The sequence below is a fragment of the Kogia breviceps genome, chromosome 2 (genome assembly GCF_026419965.1).
Source record: "Kogia breviceps isolate mKogBre1 chromosome 2, mKogBre1 haplotype 1, whole genome shotgun sequence".
NCBI lineage: Eukaryota > Metazoa > Chordata > Mammalia > Artiodactyla > Physeteridae > Kogia > Kogia breviceps.
In genome coordinates, this window is record NC_081311.1 from 29,738,044 (window position 1) to 29,755,762 (window position 17,719).

Genomic DNA, 17,719 nt, shown 5'->3' on the forward strand with positions numbered 1-17,719 from the left:
TGGGGGAATAACTGGTTCTGGGGAAAAATAATCATGACTTTAGGTTTCATGTTATGTTTATTGTGCTTGAATCTAAATGGAGATGTCAAGTATATCCTTGAATATGAGTCAAGGGATCAAGGTCTCTGCTAGAGATATTAATTTTGGTGGTCATTAGCATGCAAATGGGATTTAAGGCCATCCATGGGACTATAAGAGATCTGTTAGAATATGGAAAGAAAAGAGAAAGAGGCTTAGGAGAGAGCCCAGAGGATCTATCACATTTAGAGATGTGAGAAAAGAGGGATAACCTTAGAGGTAAGAGGAAAGGGAGAGATTGAGGTGTAGGAACCAAGAAAAGTGAGTTTTAAATAAGGAGGGAGTGCTGCTAGAAGTCCAGGAGGTCAAGTAATAGGAAGACAGAAAAGTGCCGTTGAACTTGGCAACATGCAGGTTGTTGGTGACCTTGGGAAATATAGTTCAGCGGAGTGGTGGAACAGAAGTCAGATCACAATAGTTTGAAGAGTGAATGGAGGGTGAGAAATTGGAAACAATAATGTGGACAACTCTTAGGAGAATTTTTACTGTGAAGGAAAGTAGAAAAATGAAGGGAGATTTGGGGTCAAGGAAGATAATGGCATTTTTTCCCCTTTAATTTAATGTGGGAGACAGCAGAACAGGTTTGTATTTTGAGACTTATCCAGGAAAGAAGAAGAGCTAAGTGATACAAGAGATCAACGATATAACCAAAATGAGACGTTCTTTAAGGCTAGAAGAAATGGAATCCAGAGGAATTGGCCTTCATTAAATGTAGGGACAATTATACCAGGGTAACAGAAAGGAAGAAACAAATAGTTTTCTATGTCAGAGATTAAAAAGGCATACTGAGGAGACACTTCTACACAGTATATAAGGTATAGTTAAGGCATTCCAGTTTGTGTACATGGTGTAATTCTGGGCACATAGATGCTAGTTTGTTGTGAATAAGTCAAGAACTTGGACACAATAATTGGCAACAGATGAAAGAAATGATCATGTGACTGGGTGGTGTGGTGACAAGTGGTGAGACCTACTTCCCCATACATCCGAAAACTAATAGCACTCAAGAGGCTAGAAAAAATTACATAGGGCAAGAAGGAAAGGTATTGAACATTTTTTTCTTTTATGTGCCAGAAAAAAATGGGTATTTACCTTTCTTAACGTATATGTACTAAATATACAGTGAAATATAACTTTAAACATGTAAACATTCCCAGTGACTCAACCAACAATAACAAAAATGTCAGCACTCTAAATTACCAGCTCTGTAGTTTTTCCAATCCTCCTGGTTATACAGATATAATTTTATGTAGTTGTGATCATTGTATATGCATCACTTTGAATTCTGCATTATTTGCTCACTACTTTATATTGCCCCTTCCTTATTTCTACATAGTTCTCATATTTGTCATTCTTAATACCAGTAAAATATTCCATTGCATTAATGTACTGAATTCTGGCTAAGCATTCCCTCACTGCTGGGCATTTGGGCTGTTTCCAGTTTTTGTCTGTAATATATAGCACAGCTGTAAACATCTTTATACAAATAGGTTTTTTAAAAATTTCTTTTGAATTACAGCCTTGGGCTATATTCCAAAAAGCTGGGTTTCTGGGTCAAAGTACTGTATATAATAATTTTTATGGCTCTTGTATTTGTTGCCAAATTTCTTTCCAGAACAGTTTCACCAGGTTGAAGGGCAACAATGTATTAGTGTATCTTTTCCCCAATACTCTACAACAATGAGTATTATTTTTATTAATTTACTCTATTTTAATTAATGCAAGATTGCACCTCATGGTTGTTTAAATTTGAATCCTGTTAACTGTGAAAAGAACCAAACATTTTCCAAAACTTTATGTTGTCTCCTTTCCCCTTATTCCACATTTGACTAATGACACAATAACCATTTTGCCTGAGGCACAGACCAGGAGGTCATTTTAGATTCATTCCTCTCCTTTGTTCACAGTCTCCATTAGTTATTTATTAAGTTTTGTTATTTCTGACTTCTTAGTATCACTCATATCCCATCTTCCTTTCATTTTTATTTTAAACCTTATCATTTTTCCTCCTAAACAATTTCTCCATATCTAGTCTCAGACTCTAATTTCTCCTTACAGATTTCTGAGTAGTTTTTTAAAAATGCAACATGTGGTCAAGTCACTCTTGCTTGAAATCCAAACTCTTTCACATGTACCCCTGGCCTTTAGGGTCCAGTACCTGCCTTCTTTGCAGCTAGTCAGTAGCTACACACCCTTGCATAACCTGCACTTAGTACATCAAAGTATATGTCCATCTTAGAAGATGCCACACGTTTTTACCTTTGCACCTTTTAGTTTTGTGTCATTTTCTTTGGAATACCACTCTCTTCCATTATTTTTCTTCTTTCCAATAGATCTTCTCTGACATCTTCATGCAGGATTTCTTATCACCTCCTCTGTCCTTATATGGTACTTTATTTTTCTGCTATAGCACGTATCAAATTGATGATAACTTACTTATTTACCTGTCTGCCTCGCCTAACAGACTGTAGACTAAGGTCAAGACTCAGTCTATGTTTTATTGATTCTGTAGCCTTCAGAATCTAGGAATAGCTTTAGTTTTATAGAGCCAAACTAATTTTTAAGCTTAAAAAAGCTTAAAACTACTTAGGTATTTACTGGACAATATAGGACTATCTTCCCAGTTAGGATATGAACAAGCAGAGATAGAATCTTCATGTTTGTGTCTTCAGATACTATCATGTTGCCTGGAATATGGGAAGTACTTAATAAAATGCTTGTTATATTATTTTCATTTCCTCATTCAGGAACTGGCTCTTCCCAGTTATTGATTTTTATCTAAAGGCATAAGTAGTGTTCTTTAGGGTTTTATTATTTTCCTCTGCTTTTCTTTTGTAAACTTTTATGCATCATCTATGTAATGACAATTTTATCTTAATGTATTGCTTTTCTTATTACTTTGAAATATGTTTTTATTGCTTCAGAAGTTACTCTTTATTATAGTTGTTCTTATCCATTTTCTTGTTGGTTGTCTTTTCTGTTTCTTTACTTACACAATTAGGATAAAGTTACTATTTCATTTTCACATAGCCTTTTAAAAATGTTTTAATTTTCAATGTTAGGCTCTTTAACTTATTTGGAGTTTATTGCTGTATGTACTATAGAGTAAGAACCTAATCTATTTTTTGGTGATGTGACAAGAAAAGCAGGTATTCATTGAAAGCATGTTTACTGAGGCTTTTGGGGGGGCTTTTAAATCATAGGGAGATGAATACTAAATTATCTCTCAATAAACATTTATTGAACAGCTATTTCATGTTTGATCCTTCCTTAAGTGTTGGGTTTATATTGATGAATAAAGCCAAAGTAACTCTTATCCTCTTGGAGCTTAGCAAGACAGAGCCACAGTAAATAAGAAAACAAATTATCCCAAATTGTGTATAATTATGTGAAGGAAATGATCAGGATACCTGGAGTTGGAGGATTTATTTGGATAAGGTGATCAGAGAAGACTTATCTGAGGAACAATTTATTTAAGCCAAGAACAAAAGAATAAGAAGGAGCCAATTGTTCAAATATCAGAGTGAAAAAAGTTTTAAGATAGAGGTGGTAGGTCGTGTTTGTCAATGTCCTGAATCAGAAACAAGGTTAAGGCATTTGAGCAATAGAAAGATGGGAATTATAGTGAGCAAAAGGAGAGCAGTAGGAGGTGAGAATGCATGGACAGGCAAGGACCAGATCATTACTGAACCATGTATACCATGGAAAAGAGGTTGTGTATTTTATTCTCTGAGCAATGGAAAGCTATTACAGGGTTTTTATAAGGGCAGCAACATGTACCAGAGTCTACTCTGTTTTGTGTGCCAGATAGATTTTAAGGTGCAAAAGTAAGAAATCAAAAGAGTTCAGTAAGGAGGGTTTTCACTGTAAGGTGTGTGTGATTGGGTTAAGGTAATGGCAGAAGAAATGGAGAGAAGTTAAGGCAGACTTGCTTTGTTGATGCATATCCCAGCAAGGTGGGGGTAAGAGAATAGGAGGAATTAATAAAGGATGACTTCCACCTTTTGAACGTTAGCATCTCTCTTTCAAGAGCCATCACATGCAGAAAAGGGAGGTTTTCAAAAAGAAGTTACACCAAAATAAACACATATTCATGCTCAGGAAACAGTATCTCTGGAGCAACAAAAGATGACTTTAAACTACATTGGCGGGCTTCCCTGGTAGCACAATGGATAAGAATCTGCCTGCCAATGCAGGGGACATGGGTTCGATCCCTGGTCCAGGAAGATCCCACATGACACGGAGCAACTAAGCCCGTGCGCCACAACTACTGAAGCCCATGCACTGTGCTCCGCAACAAGAGAAGCCCGCACACCACAAGGAAGAGTAGCCCCCACTTGCTGCAACTAGAGAAAGCCTGTATGCAGTAACGACAACCCAACACAGCCAAAAATAAATAAATAAAATAAAAATAAATAAACTACATTGGGTGTGCTTCAAGTTCAGGATAGTGATCTGAGCACAAGCTCCATTTCCTTCTGGAACATCATCCCAACTCCTATTAAAAACTGGTAAAGAACAATTCTGTAATGACAAGCACATGAAAGAGGGATCATTAGCAGATGAGAGACTTTTGACAGATTTCTATAAGACAGTAAACAGATGGAAGCCTGTTGACAGAGTAATCAGAGTGAGAAAGTGGCAACCCAGAGAACATGGGCTCTGAGAAAAGATAGAGAATCTGTCTTGCAGATAGGCTCAGAGGCCAGAGAGGGTGAGGTGGGAAGAGACCAAGCCAAGGGGTTAATATGAAAGTCTGTCTTCAGCGGGACTACACCCACAACTAAACTCTCCCCTCCATCATTTTAAGTCCCCTACCCTGCCTACAGAGCAAAGACAGCTCAGTCTGTTATCTCCTAGCAAATGCCAAACCGATAGTTAGGAGCCTTCACCAAAAAAAAATACTGCCGGAATACTTGGGGATGAGCTAGTACTGCTAAGGTGGAGTTGCTTCTGCATAGTAAGATGCTGAGTAGAGCACTGTGGGATATCCTAGCCCAAAGGCTATCTGTGCCCTCCCTCCTCCCTCTCTAAAGGGATGTGTGTTAGTCAACAAGCTCTGACCACAAAATAGAGATCCCAGGGAAAGGAGAGACTTATAAAAAAAAACCCCATATATTCAACAGCTTAGAAAAATCTGCACCTACTACCTAGAAGAATCTATTTAGTCCCCAATTTTAAAAAATAGATAGGCAAATATCAAAAGATGTAAGAAGGAAACAAGTAACATAAAAGAGAAAAACCAAGACAAATACATTTTAAAAATTGACCCAAGAAGAATTATAATTCAAGATCAGAACGAGAAAAGTAGAAAGCTATAATTAGTATCCTGATAAAGATATAGTAAGATACTGTATTTATATATACTGCATTTTGTATACAGAGCAAAAATTATTTTTTAAAACTAAATATATAATTGCTGAAATTAAGCCCAATAAATGTAAGGTAATGATTTCTTAGATACAACACTGAAAGCATAAGTGATAAAAGAAAACACTGATTAGCTGGACCTCATAAAAATTAAGAACTTTTGTGCATCAAATGATACCATCAAGAAGGTGAACAGACACACATAATAGGAGAAAATATTTGCAAGTCATACAGCTGATAAGGAATTTATATCCAGAATATATATATATATATATATATATACACACACACACATATAAATTCTTACAACTCAACAGTAATATGACAACCTGTTTAAAAATGACCAAAAGGGATTTGAATAGGCATTTCTCCAAAAAAGACATACAAATGGCCACTAAGTACATGAATAGATGTTCCACATCATTAGTCACTAGGAATGTGCAAATCAAAACCACAGTGTGGGCTTCCCTGGTGGCGCAGTGGTTGAGAATCCGCCTGCCGATGCAGGAGACACGGGTTCGTGCCCTGGTCCGGGAAGATCCCACATGCCGCGGAGCAACTAAGCCCGTGAGCCATGGCCGCTGAGCCTGTGCGTCCGGAGCCTGTGCTCCGCAACGGGAGAGGCCACAACAGTGAGAGGCCCGCAAAAAAAAAAAAAAAAAAAAAAAAAAAAAAAAAAAAAAAAAAAAAAAAAAAACCACAGTGAGATACCACTTTACATCCACTAGGATGGCTACAATCAAACAGACATACAAAAGCAAATGTTTGAGAGGATGTGGAGAAATTGGAACCCTCGCACACTGCTGGTGGGCATATAATATGGTGCAACTACTTTGGAAAACAGACTGGCAATTACTTGAAAGGTTAAACATAGAGTTACCATATGACTTAACAATTCCGCTTCTAGGTATATACCCAGGAGAAATGAAAATATATGTCCACACAAAAACTTGTACACAATTATTTATTGTGGCATCATTCATAATAGCCAAAAAGTAGAAACAACCCAAATGTCCATCAACCAATGAATGGATAAATAAAATTCAGTAAATCCATACAATGGAATATTACTTGAAAATAAAGAGAACTGAAGTACCAACACATGTTGTCAGAGATGAACCTTGAAATCATCATTATAACTGAAAGAAGCCAGTCACAAAAGCTCACACAGTGTGTGGTTTCCTTTATATGAAATGTCCAGAATAGGCAAATCTATAGAGACAAAAAATAGATTGGGTTGCCTAGACTGGTGAAGTTTTCAGAGAAATGGAGAGTGACTGCTCATGGGAATGGGGTTTCTTTTTGAAATTAAATATTCTAAAATTAGATTATGTTGATAGTTGCACAAATTTGTAAATATAATAAAAACTATTGAACTGTACAGTTAATGAGGGGATTATATGGTATTAAATTTTATCTCTGAAAAGCAGTTAAGAGTCCAATAAACGAATTATAAGATAAAATCAAGGAAATCTCCCATACACAGAGTGTTGGACAGAGACAAAAATTTGGGGATGAAATCTTACTGGTATAAAAGATCAGTTCAGGATCCCCAACAGCTGTCTCATAGGATATCCAGATCCAGAAACAAGGAAGAAAATTATGGTCACAGAAAGAATGAAAACCTTATCAACCTTTACAATGTAATATTAAGGAGACAGTTGACAGAAAATAGGCAGTAAAAATGGAGAGAAGAAATATGACCCACATGGCTGATATCCTCTTATAATATGTATGGAGTTGGAAAATATTGTCTAAGCCATTGAAATAATAAATTGAGATGTGGAGAAGAGGAGGCCCAGTAAACCATGCACATGGAGTTAACCCTTGGTTAGAATGAATTATGGCAGCATTTACTTAAATGTGCTCTGGAAAATATCAGTTCTGCAGGATAACAACATTATGTGGAGGGGGAAAAAAGTAAAAGCTTCCATAGTCAAGTAAGTTTGAGAAATACTGGGATATACAAATGTACTGAAACACTTTCCAGCATCTTTATTACATTAGTTTACATTCTGAATCTCCAAGAAGGGGATTTAGCATGCAGAATTTTAAAAATTTATTTGACCGTAGTCTTATTTTCCGAGCGTATCTTGAGGGACTAGTGTTCCACTAACATGTTTGGACATCACTGACTTGGAATATGAGCCCTGCTTTAGGTGAGATATGGCCATAGAGCGAACAATAGCAGAAGAATTACAATTTGGAGAACTCAGGACTTGGACCATTTCAATAGCCCCATTACTGGTCTATTTGCTTCCATTCTTGTCCTCTCCAGTCTTCACCACTCAGCTGCCAGAAAATCTTTTACAAACATAATTCACATGATGTCAGTCATTTGCTAAAGACTCTTAAATGACTTTTCATTGCTCTTAGAATAAAATTTAATCTCCTTACCACATCCAACAAGGCTCTACAATGAGCAGTCTGGCTGCTGTCCAGCTCTTCATTCTTATTTTCTCCAGATTTCCCTTTTCCTTACTTCACTCAGGCCTCACTGGCCTGCTATGTGCTAAGTTTATCTCTCTCTTTTTTTTTTTTTTTTGTGGGGAGCGGAGGTTGCACAACACATGCTTTTCTTTCTACCTAGAGTGTCCTCTCAGCTTGCCACATGGCTGGTTTCTCCTCACCCATCAGAGTTCTTTCTTGAATAGCCTAGCTAAGTGATTCTCTATCAGTGCACTCTGTTAGTTCTCTTTATGGCATTTATCACAAGTTATAACTGCATATTTACTGTTTATTTTTTGCTTATAGATCATAAACTCCATGAGAGCAGGAAGTTGTCTGTTGTATTTACTAATATATATTCAGTGCTGGCAAAAAGCCTAGCACATGGTGGGAGCTCCAATTTGTTGAATGAAGAATGGAAGTTATACTAATATTTTACAGAGTTGCTAGTGTCATATTCTAACCTGAACCTAGGTTAGAACAGAAAGCTAGACAGGACCTTTAACTCCCATGGTGGCCCAGAGAGCTATGGAAAGCATTCCAATTTTGGCTAAAAGGATAAAAGCAGGAGAATTAGGAAGGAAATAATGCTCTTTTCCATCACAGCAGACCACATTATGTATACTGTGTGCTCAATGATCTACAAAACAGAAACAGAAAAATTGCCTTTTTATATCCAGAATTTCTATCTTTAGTTCTGTCTGATTACCAAAACTTCTACTAAGTGCCTAATGCTGATTTATAGACTCCACTGGTACTCAAAGCATAGACACACAGACTCTCATTACAACTTTTGTGAGCCCTGGGCATTTTTGACCTCATGGGTCCCTTCCTCCATAAAGACATATTAAATCAACAGCCTTCTGTGTTCTACTGTAGTAAGTCAATATAGCAGGATTGGGGGCAAGGGTGGAAATAGCAGGAATGTAAAGAGCATACACTTTAGAACTAGATGAGACCCAGATCAGCTTCTAGCTAGGTCACCTTGAATTATTTAATCTCTCTAAAACCTCGGTCTCCTCATTGGTAAAATGAGGCTAATGAAATTATCTATTTCTTAGGCTTGTTGTGAAGTTAAATGAGATAATGAATTGAAAGTGCTTAGTGTAGTTCCTGACACAGTCCACACCTAAAGAAATGTCAGCTACAATCCTTAAGGACAAGTGAATTTCAAATGGAAAAGGCAGGGATTTTTTTCTGACTTTTTGCCTATGACTCAATGTAGGCTTCTAAGCAGTTCGGAGTACTGAATGAGATTGAGAACCAGAAAGATTAGCTACAGTAACATTGCATATAATGAGGGTGATCACAGCTCCTGCCTACAAACCTACTTACACCACATTCTTGTCTGGAGTGGGAAATTGCACAGCCGGGGACAATTTGGTACACAGAGAAATCATCACAGTGTTATTCCTAATAATTGTTATGTTTTATTTCACCTGTGAAAGAATATATGACTTAAACTACAGGAGGCGAGAACAATTTATTCCTCTTAGTTTATAAGAAGAGAGTTTCCTTCTCTGCCTGTAGAGAGATTCAGGGCCTCCCAGCAGCTGTTCAGTGCTAATTAACAAGGAAGCACTGGCTACTGTAAAGGTCTGCTCCCTAGCTAAGAATTATGCTAATGACTGCTTACTTCTAAACTTGCTTTTTTTTCTTTTTATTTTTTTTTCCTGGGCAGGACTTCTTTCTTGATTAGAGAGACAGCCTAGTTCCTGACACAAGCCCGAGGATATCAGTTATGGCTATTATGATGAAGGATGTTTCTCCCTTCTTCTGTGGTCAGAGAAGTCAGATTGGGGTTAGAAAGAACATTGGAAAAGGAGACTGGTGTCCTGGGATATAGATTTAGGTTTGACACATATGGTCTTAGGAAATAGCTTCCTCACTTGCTTTTTTTCCATTCCTTTCCTCCCTTCCCCATTCTATTTTCCCTAAGAACCCTACTTTTCCTCCAAGAATGACCTACCCTAACAGGTGCTGCTAAGATCACCATCTGTGAAAGGTGTGGCCCATGGGCCTCCCTCAATGGAAGCACCGGGAGAGCTTCTTTAAAATGCAGCATGAGATATAGTACAGAGAGGTCCCGAGTCCCCTTTATCCAGTTTCTCCCAACAGTGACATCTTGTGACACTATAGGACAATATCACCACTAGGACATTGGCATTGATACAGTGAAGATACAGACCATTTCCATCACCACAGGGATATCTCATGTCGCTCTTTCATCTGCTCATTCTCGCTCTTTACTTAAAACTCTGGCCAACCACTAATCTGTTCTCTATTTCTATAATTTTGTCATTTCAAAAATGTTACATAAATGGAATAATATAATACTCAACCTTTTAGGGTTCGATTGTCCACTCAACATAATTCCCTGGAGATTCAACCAGGTTGCTGCATGTGTCTATAGTTTGCTCCTTTTCATTGCTGGTCGTGTTTCATGGTGTGGGTAGACTACATTTTGTTTAACAATTCTCTCACTGAAGGACATCTTGTCCTGTTGTTGTTTATTATGAATAAAGCTGCTATGAATATCTCTGTAAAACAAAATGCAGCATGATTCTCAGGCTGCAGCCCATACCTACCCAACCAGAATGTGTGGGGATGGGACCTAGACATTGGCATTTGAACAGGGACTTCAGGGATTCTTTGCACCCCAAAGTATGAGAACTACTGCCCTATAATATAGACAGAGCAGGTCTTATTATCTTATTTTACAGATTAAGGAATGGAGGTACACAAATGCTAAATTATTTACCAAGCTCACATTTATTGAGTGCCAGCAGTGTGCCTGGCAGTACCCTTGTTTCTTCATGTATGTTATCTTGTTCATCTTCACAATGCCTTTGGGAGGTAGGCTCTCTCCATTTGAAAACATTCAGGGAGGTTAAACAACTTATCCAGGGTCACATGGCTAATATGTTGTGGAGCCAGGTCTTAAATCAAGTATCTATCTGACTCCTAGGCCCATGCTCTTTCTACTTTGTGGTGCTGTTTTCCTGAATTTTCATCTTTGAGTGAAGCCACATGGTCTAGCATACTGGAAAAAATATATAATACTCTTCACCTTAGTTCCATAGTTTTCACTCTCATAGACTCAGCTTCATACTGGGACTTGAGCTTTTGGAAAGTCTGCTTTTCTGTGTGAAATTCTTCATGTTATCTAGATGCATTTTTCCTCCTTCCCACCTGGCTCCACAGCCAGGACAAATCATATCAGGTCAGTTATAGCCTTCTTTGCCTGAATCCAGCAGCATTTTAGATTGTCGAGACATGTCTGTCATAATATTCCCCTAACCAGCACCTTCCAGCTCCGGCCGTAGCCTTACAGATCTGTTTCAACATCTTTCACCATCCCTCAACCCCCTGCTGTTTGTCTTCATTCTAATCAAGCAAACCTATTTTGTCCTTTCTGTATTATTGTCTCACATCTGCCTCCATTTTATTCCAGACATGGTTCTATAGCCTCCCTCCTCCCAAGTCCCCATTAGCAGCATGAAATAGCCTTCCTCTTGGGGGCCAGTTCCAGGTAATAGTGCCTGGCACCCTATCTTGAGAAGGATTCTTAGGCCAATTCTGGAATTAGGGAAAGGATATTGAGATCTATTACCAAGGTCTACCATGGGTTCAGAAAAAGGGAGCACATATCACAAATTTGCCATCTCTGCATGGTTAAAGCAAGGGATTTAAAGTCAGAAATGGATTTGATTCTTAGCTCTGCAACTTATTAGTTGGGTGATCTTAAGCACAGTTTCTTCATCTATAAAATGAAAGTAATAATACCTACCTATGAGATTATAAATTATGTAAACTGCTTACCAAGTGCCTGTCAATCAGTAAGTGGTAGCTAACTTATTTTTTCCTTTCTTCATTAAGATCCTTCTTAAATTAAGCCTCATGGATGTAACTTTTATTGGCAAGAGAGATTCTGTGGAGAGTCTCACCCCTCTCAACTCCCTGTATGTTAAAAACTCTATAAATCTATCAAATTAAAGGAATTATAAGCTAGAAGAGTAGTCTAAATAGAGAGCTGCACTAGCCATTAAAGTCAATGAACATATAGCCATGTTATTTATCAGCCTACTGCAAGTGTAATATTATATATAAATAGGGGTGGGGAGAGAAAAAGTAAGGGAGGGAGGGAGGGAGAGAGGAAGGGAGGCTTGAAGGGAGGAATGGAAGGAGAAAGAGAAACAGCGAGAGTAAAAAGAGAGAGAGGGGGTGGGGAAGAAAGAGATCAGTATTTTATTTCTCCTAAAGCTTAATATATAGTTAACCTAGTATAGCTTAATATATAATTAGCCATGGAAATGTAAGTGACTTTGGACCAAATAGAAGATGCCTGTTTGCTGTAACTCAAAATGAATAACTTCCTCACAAGTTTTTCCTAGCTTTTGTGTAGAATGGCTGTCACATCTTATTCATGTTAGTTACATAACCAAAGATTCTCCTTGTGGACAAGGAAAAGAAGGATCAGGCTGCCACACTCTTACTGAAGTTTGTAGTCATTTGGACATCCAGTTCCCCATGAAGGATTTATCCTCTTTCCTGGGAGCAAAATTCAGAAACCAGTTTTCAGGGTTGCACTCTGTGGTCCAGAAGCAGAAATCAAACCCCAAAGACCATGAGTAAAGATGTGCCTTCTTATAAGAGAGAGCTGTGATATGCACTGGGAGAGAAGACTCCACAACATTTCAGATACGTCATATGTGCAGGTGGATAACAAAGGAAAGAAATTCTCCCAGATTTGGGGTCCCCTGGGGGAGGAAAGGAACTCTCACAATGAAAAGGGATATTTTGTTCTTTTCCATAGCAGCATATTTGCTCCAGTGGGAAAGATTCCCCAGTACTGAAAGGTCTGCCTGGCACTGGCCAATTTCCTTGGGTACAGGTCCTTGCCCCTTCCCTCTCTTATCCTTTTTTGAGTGACTGGATGTCAGCATGAGGACAGACATCTTCTGTTCTCTGAAATAATCATCCAAGATTTCTGTCTTCGTAATTCAGGTACGGTGATATCCAACCTTGGAAAACCAAGATCTTTCCTTTTTGTCATTATTCATATCCTGGGTCATCTTTTACTTGTTCATTCATAGACCTAAATCTAGGGATTAGAATGAAGGTGGATGGTTGAAAACGCTTGGATAATACTGGACCCTAAACAGAATTTCACTTTCCCAGTGGTATTTCACTCCTGACAGCACTAGTCTGTGTGCATGTTATTCCACCTCCACCTTACAGCTTTCTTGTTGCTGAGCATTCTGCAGCTGTGTGGAAGTTATTCATTTATGTGGTTTGGGCCAGTTTCTGAGAAACAGGCAAAACTAAGGAGCAGAAAAATCCATCAATGTGAGATTTGAACAAAGAAAATTATAATCTTTTTGGACTTGTTGTCCTCCGCAGTGCCAATATAGATATAAAAACAGAGTATGGAAATGATATAGATACACGGTAGATACAGAGAACCCTAGTGTTCAGAGAGGGAACATGTGTCTGGGGAGAATTCGCCAAATTCACTGGCTACAATATCTATTCCATGGAGTTTTGTCTAATCAGTTTCCTTTATGTGTTATTTCTGTCATTTGTTTTTGTTTTTCTAGTTTTTTTTTTTCAATCATTCAAAGACTTCTGAAAACAGAACATTTGCTCTATTTTAGATGAGTTTTATACACTTCTCAAAAAAACAAAAGTATGTTTAGTCATCCTGGTAGTATTTGGAAATGCATATTTTGTTTGACATTATTCCTGAATTAGATTCTTCCTCATCAGAATAAGTGTAAAAATGCTTCCATATGTTTCAAGTTGTTCTCATCATTTTGCCAAGAGGGAAAAAGGAAGAAAGTAGTTTACAACAGTTTTCATATGAACATATATTTAATAATTTTTTCCCGTAAAGTTAGGTAAAACAACTTTTCTACTGCTTAAACATGCTACTAAAGTTAAGATAATAATATCATTGGTCTAAACATATTAAATAGTGATTGACAAATTTTTAAAAATAGTAAAATGAAATGAAAGTATATTTTACTATTTTGATTTCTTTTACAAAATAAGACTTTAGGTAAAGATCTAACTTTACTGTTTTCCCAAATAGCTACAAATCACGTAGCACTATTAAAAACATGCTTCAGTTTTTCACATACTAAATTCTTTTCCATGTAATAAATTCTTATATATAAATTTTTGTAAAAAGTCTCTTCTGTTCCATAGATATCCTTACTAATTCCTGATCTCTTTACTAAGATCTCCTGACTAATGCCTAGGAATGTTTTAATAATTACAGATTTTATGGTATATTTTAATATATGGTAGATCAAATAAATGTCTTTTCAGTATTACAGTTTTTTCAGAACATTCTTGGCTTCTTTCAGATGAATGTTAGAATGATTTTGCAAAGTTTCAAAAATAGAATGATTTTGCAAAATTTCAAAAATATCTGATGGGATTTTTTATTATAATTTCATTAAACCCATAAATTAGGTTAGGAAGAATAATTGATTTTCCTATTCAGGATCATGGTAGGTCTTTTCCTATATTCAATTTAAAAATATTTCTCTGTAAACTATATAATATTCTATATATGGGTCCAGTATATTTCATATTTAATTATAGATATTACAGATTTTCTTTGTGGGTGGGGGAGGGGTGTGGGGAGAAAACATTAACATTACCTTAAATGTTCCTAACTCTAGTTTTCCCATTCTTTTTATAATGTAACTTTTGATAATGGAAGGTTGTTTAAAGACTTAATTATCAACCTGTAGCAGAACAAACTATTCAATGCATATGAGGATCTCCAGATTGTAGTATCATACATAACAAGTTTCTAGCTTCTAAGACACCAAATTAGATGTGTTCTTAATTGCCTGTCCAGAGCCTTTTAGCCAGGCAGGACATTGATGATTATTTTTTCCTCCTAATTTTCTTGTGAATGTGTAACTGTTATCATCAATGACTATTTACTTCAAGTTCTTTGAGGCATTTTCAGAAGGCTTGGAGTACATTCACCAACACCAGCATTAAAGTCTATTCCTGGATTTCCCATCTTAGGCAATGGCATTACCACAGTTAAAACTTTGGGGTTCTCTCTTACACCGCTTCCTCACTTAAACTCACCTGCCGAGTCCTCTTCAGTGCTCCAACAGTGTTTTTTTCAACTGTGTCTTTTTTCGTTCCCACATTTCAAAGCCTCCCATCACTCTGCAGTCATCTCCCTCCAGTTTGTCCACACCACACTACCTTTCACCTTTACCATAGCCAGAGTGATCTTCCTAAAACTCAAGTCTGATCCTGACACACCCTCACTTGCTTAAGCACAGGATAAATCCAACATGCAGGAGGAGCTAGCTGTATTTTACAATATTTTGTTGGGTGCTAATCATACAAAGATAAAGAAGACCTCGACTTGTACCGAGATGTTAAAGAATAAAGGCCAGATGTGTTAGCATCACAGGCTAGCAACTAGTTATCTGACCAGGCTGACTTCCTACCACTCCCTTACCTGTCCCCTGATACCCAGATATCCTGGACTCCTGAGAAAACACTCACCTTGACTCTATCATGCTTTGCTCAAGGTGCTCTATGCCTGGCCTGCTCTTCATGGCAAAATCCTACCCTTCTTTCAATGCTAGATTCAACCTCTTGTGATATGTGAAGCTTTACTCAATGCTTATCCCTCTTCTAACACCATAGAAGGTAGAGCTAGCTACTCCCTTGACTGCTCTCCCACAGCAGTTAGTTTGCACCAGTAATGCAACACAAAGAGACTAATTTGTCTCAGTGTCTGTCTTCTTGGCTTTACTGTGATTGTCTTATAGCAGAGGCCCTGAGTTAGTCACCTTTCGACACCTGCTCCAGCACCTAGTCTTACAAATAACACTGAAATGCTCAAGTCTGTGAGAGGAAGCCACAAGCAAAGAAGGTGCTGAGGTCTTTTATTCTTTTTCCAAAAAATAAGGTAGTGTTTTCTCAAGGCAAAAATTCAGCTTAATTTTTGAGTCTTAATAATTTGTGGCCTCAGTGAAAACAGCTTGAAGGCAACATAGGGTTTGGAATCAGAAAACCTGAGTTTAGTCTGCACTACTCTATGAATTTGAACAAGTTGCATAACCTCTGTGAGACTTACCAACCTCCACTATAAATTAGAAATATCTGCCTACCAGGGCTGTTTTGAGAGTTATGTGAAATTATATACATAAGAAGCTGAAAAAAAATTTTAATGAGAAAGCACTCTAAATGTCAGTGTAATTTTTATTATGGTTATTTTTATATGTAAAGGGAGGCAGTTTTACTTTTCAGAGATTTTAGAAATAATTTTGGAGGAGTAAAGCCCATGTAAATATATTTTATATATATATATATATATATATATATATTTTTTAATGACACTTGTATCTAAGTTTGCCTAGGTTTTCTAATTTTTAAAATATCCTGGGGAGAGGGTACAAAATTTCATTTCCCCATCTTAATTTGTGGGTTATCCTACTTCTAAGATTACCATCAGGTTTCCACAGCTTAGAGTACTTATGTGGCAGCTATAATATTTTGGATCCTAATCTGTTTTCCTTCTCCCTGGACTTTTCCATTTTTCTCCCGTCTATTCAAGCAGATAGCTGGTTGTGTGCTTATTGACTCGGGGGTGGGACATGACAGGATGGAGAAGAGAATGCACAGCTTTTCCAGCTTTTGAATTTTAAAGGAAGAATCCTGGGCATAGGGCTAGAAATGGTGAGGAGAGTGGAGCTACCTTCCCAGAGTCAAGAGATTTTTCTGGGCTGGAGAAAGGAGAGGAGAAGAAAAAGAAATCCATGGGCTCCAAAAGCAGAGGGTTCCTATGTCCTGCTTCCTAAGAAGTACTGCTAGGAGGGGTGGCATGATCCCATAAAAATGAGCTGGTTAGGGTGTCTGGAAATACTATTTTTCTAGCCAGTAGGGAAGTTGGTAACCTGTATAATGTGATTAATAATATCCACCTCACCAAGCAAAGCAATTTTGAGAATTATATGAAGGAAATACATGTGAATACCTGGTACTAAATAGGTATTCAGTAAATGTTATATTCCCTCCAATCCCCATTTATGTTTTGATCCTGCTCAGCAACCACTTTCATTCCTCAATCAACACTATGCTCCATTTCCCACGTTCTTGTTCCTGGACTGCTGAGTGGTACTCGACAAAAAGAGGCAAAACCATACAGGCAAGAGCCAAGCTGCCTCCCCCTCCTGTTCTTTCCCCTTCCCTTCTCCCTCCCCCTTCTCCTTCCCCTCCTCATTGTCTCCCTACTCTCCGTCCTCTTCATCTTCTTTTATGAACATCACTCTGCTACTAAACAGTAGTCCTGGTATCCCTTCTCCTTCTCTCACCCAGTCCTGCAGAGACTCAGTCCTCTTCCACCATCAGGGCAAAACAGAGCCTCTGTCTGGGCAGCGCAAGCACAGCCTTTGCCCATGTGTCCTCCTGGCAAGGTTAGGCTGGAGTAGGGCAGGGGTAGGTCATTCTTGACAAAATACCATCCTTCTCCCTTCTCAGTGGACAAATTCTTTGTTTATGAAGTACTGATGGAAGATTGTTTCTGTCTGAGGAAAAGTTCCCTTCCAGGATCTCAGGAAAGAGAGTTGAAAGTAAGATCTGGAAGAACTGAGATGTTCCTTTTGATTTCCTGTGTCTGAGTGGTAACTCTCTCAAATAGTAACACGAGCCATGACAGCACATGGCCTCAGAACATGTGGATGGCTAAAAGGAGGCAGGTCAATAATTGAGTTATTCACAGACTTGCAGTTTATAATACCTTATGGAATCTGTGTGGCCTTGGATGCTGTCTCCT

At 37.9% G+C, this 17,719-nt stretch overlaps 1 protein-coding gene across 2 annotated transcripts in view; it reads left to right on the forward strand.

Moving 5' to 3' along the window:
• HPSE2 (heparanase 2 (inactive)) overlaps window positions 1–17,719 on the forward strand; it is a 592,918-nt gene that overhangs the window by 349,117 nt on the left and 226,082 nt on the right. The window lies entirely within an intron of this gene.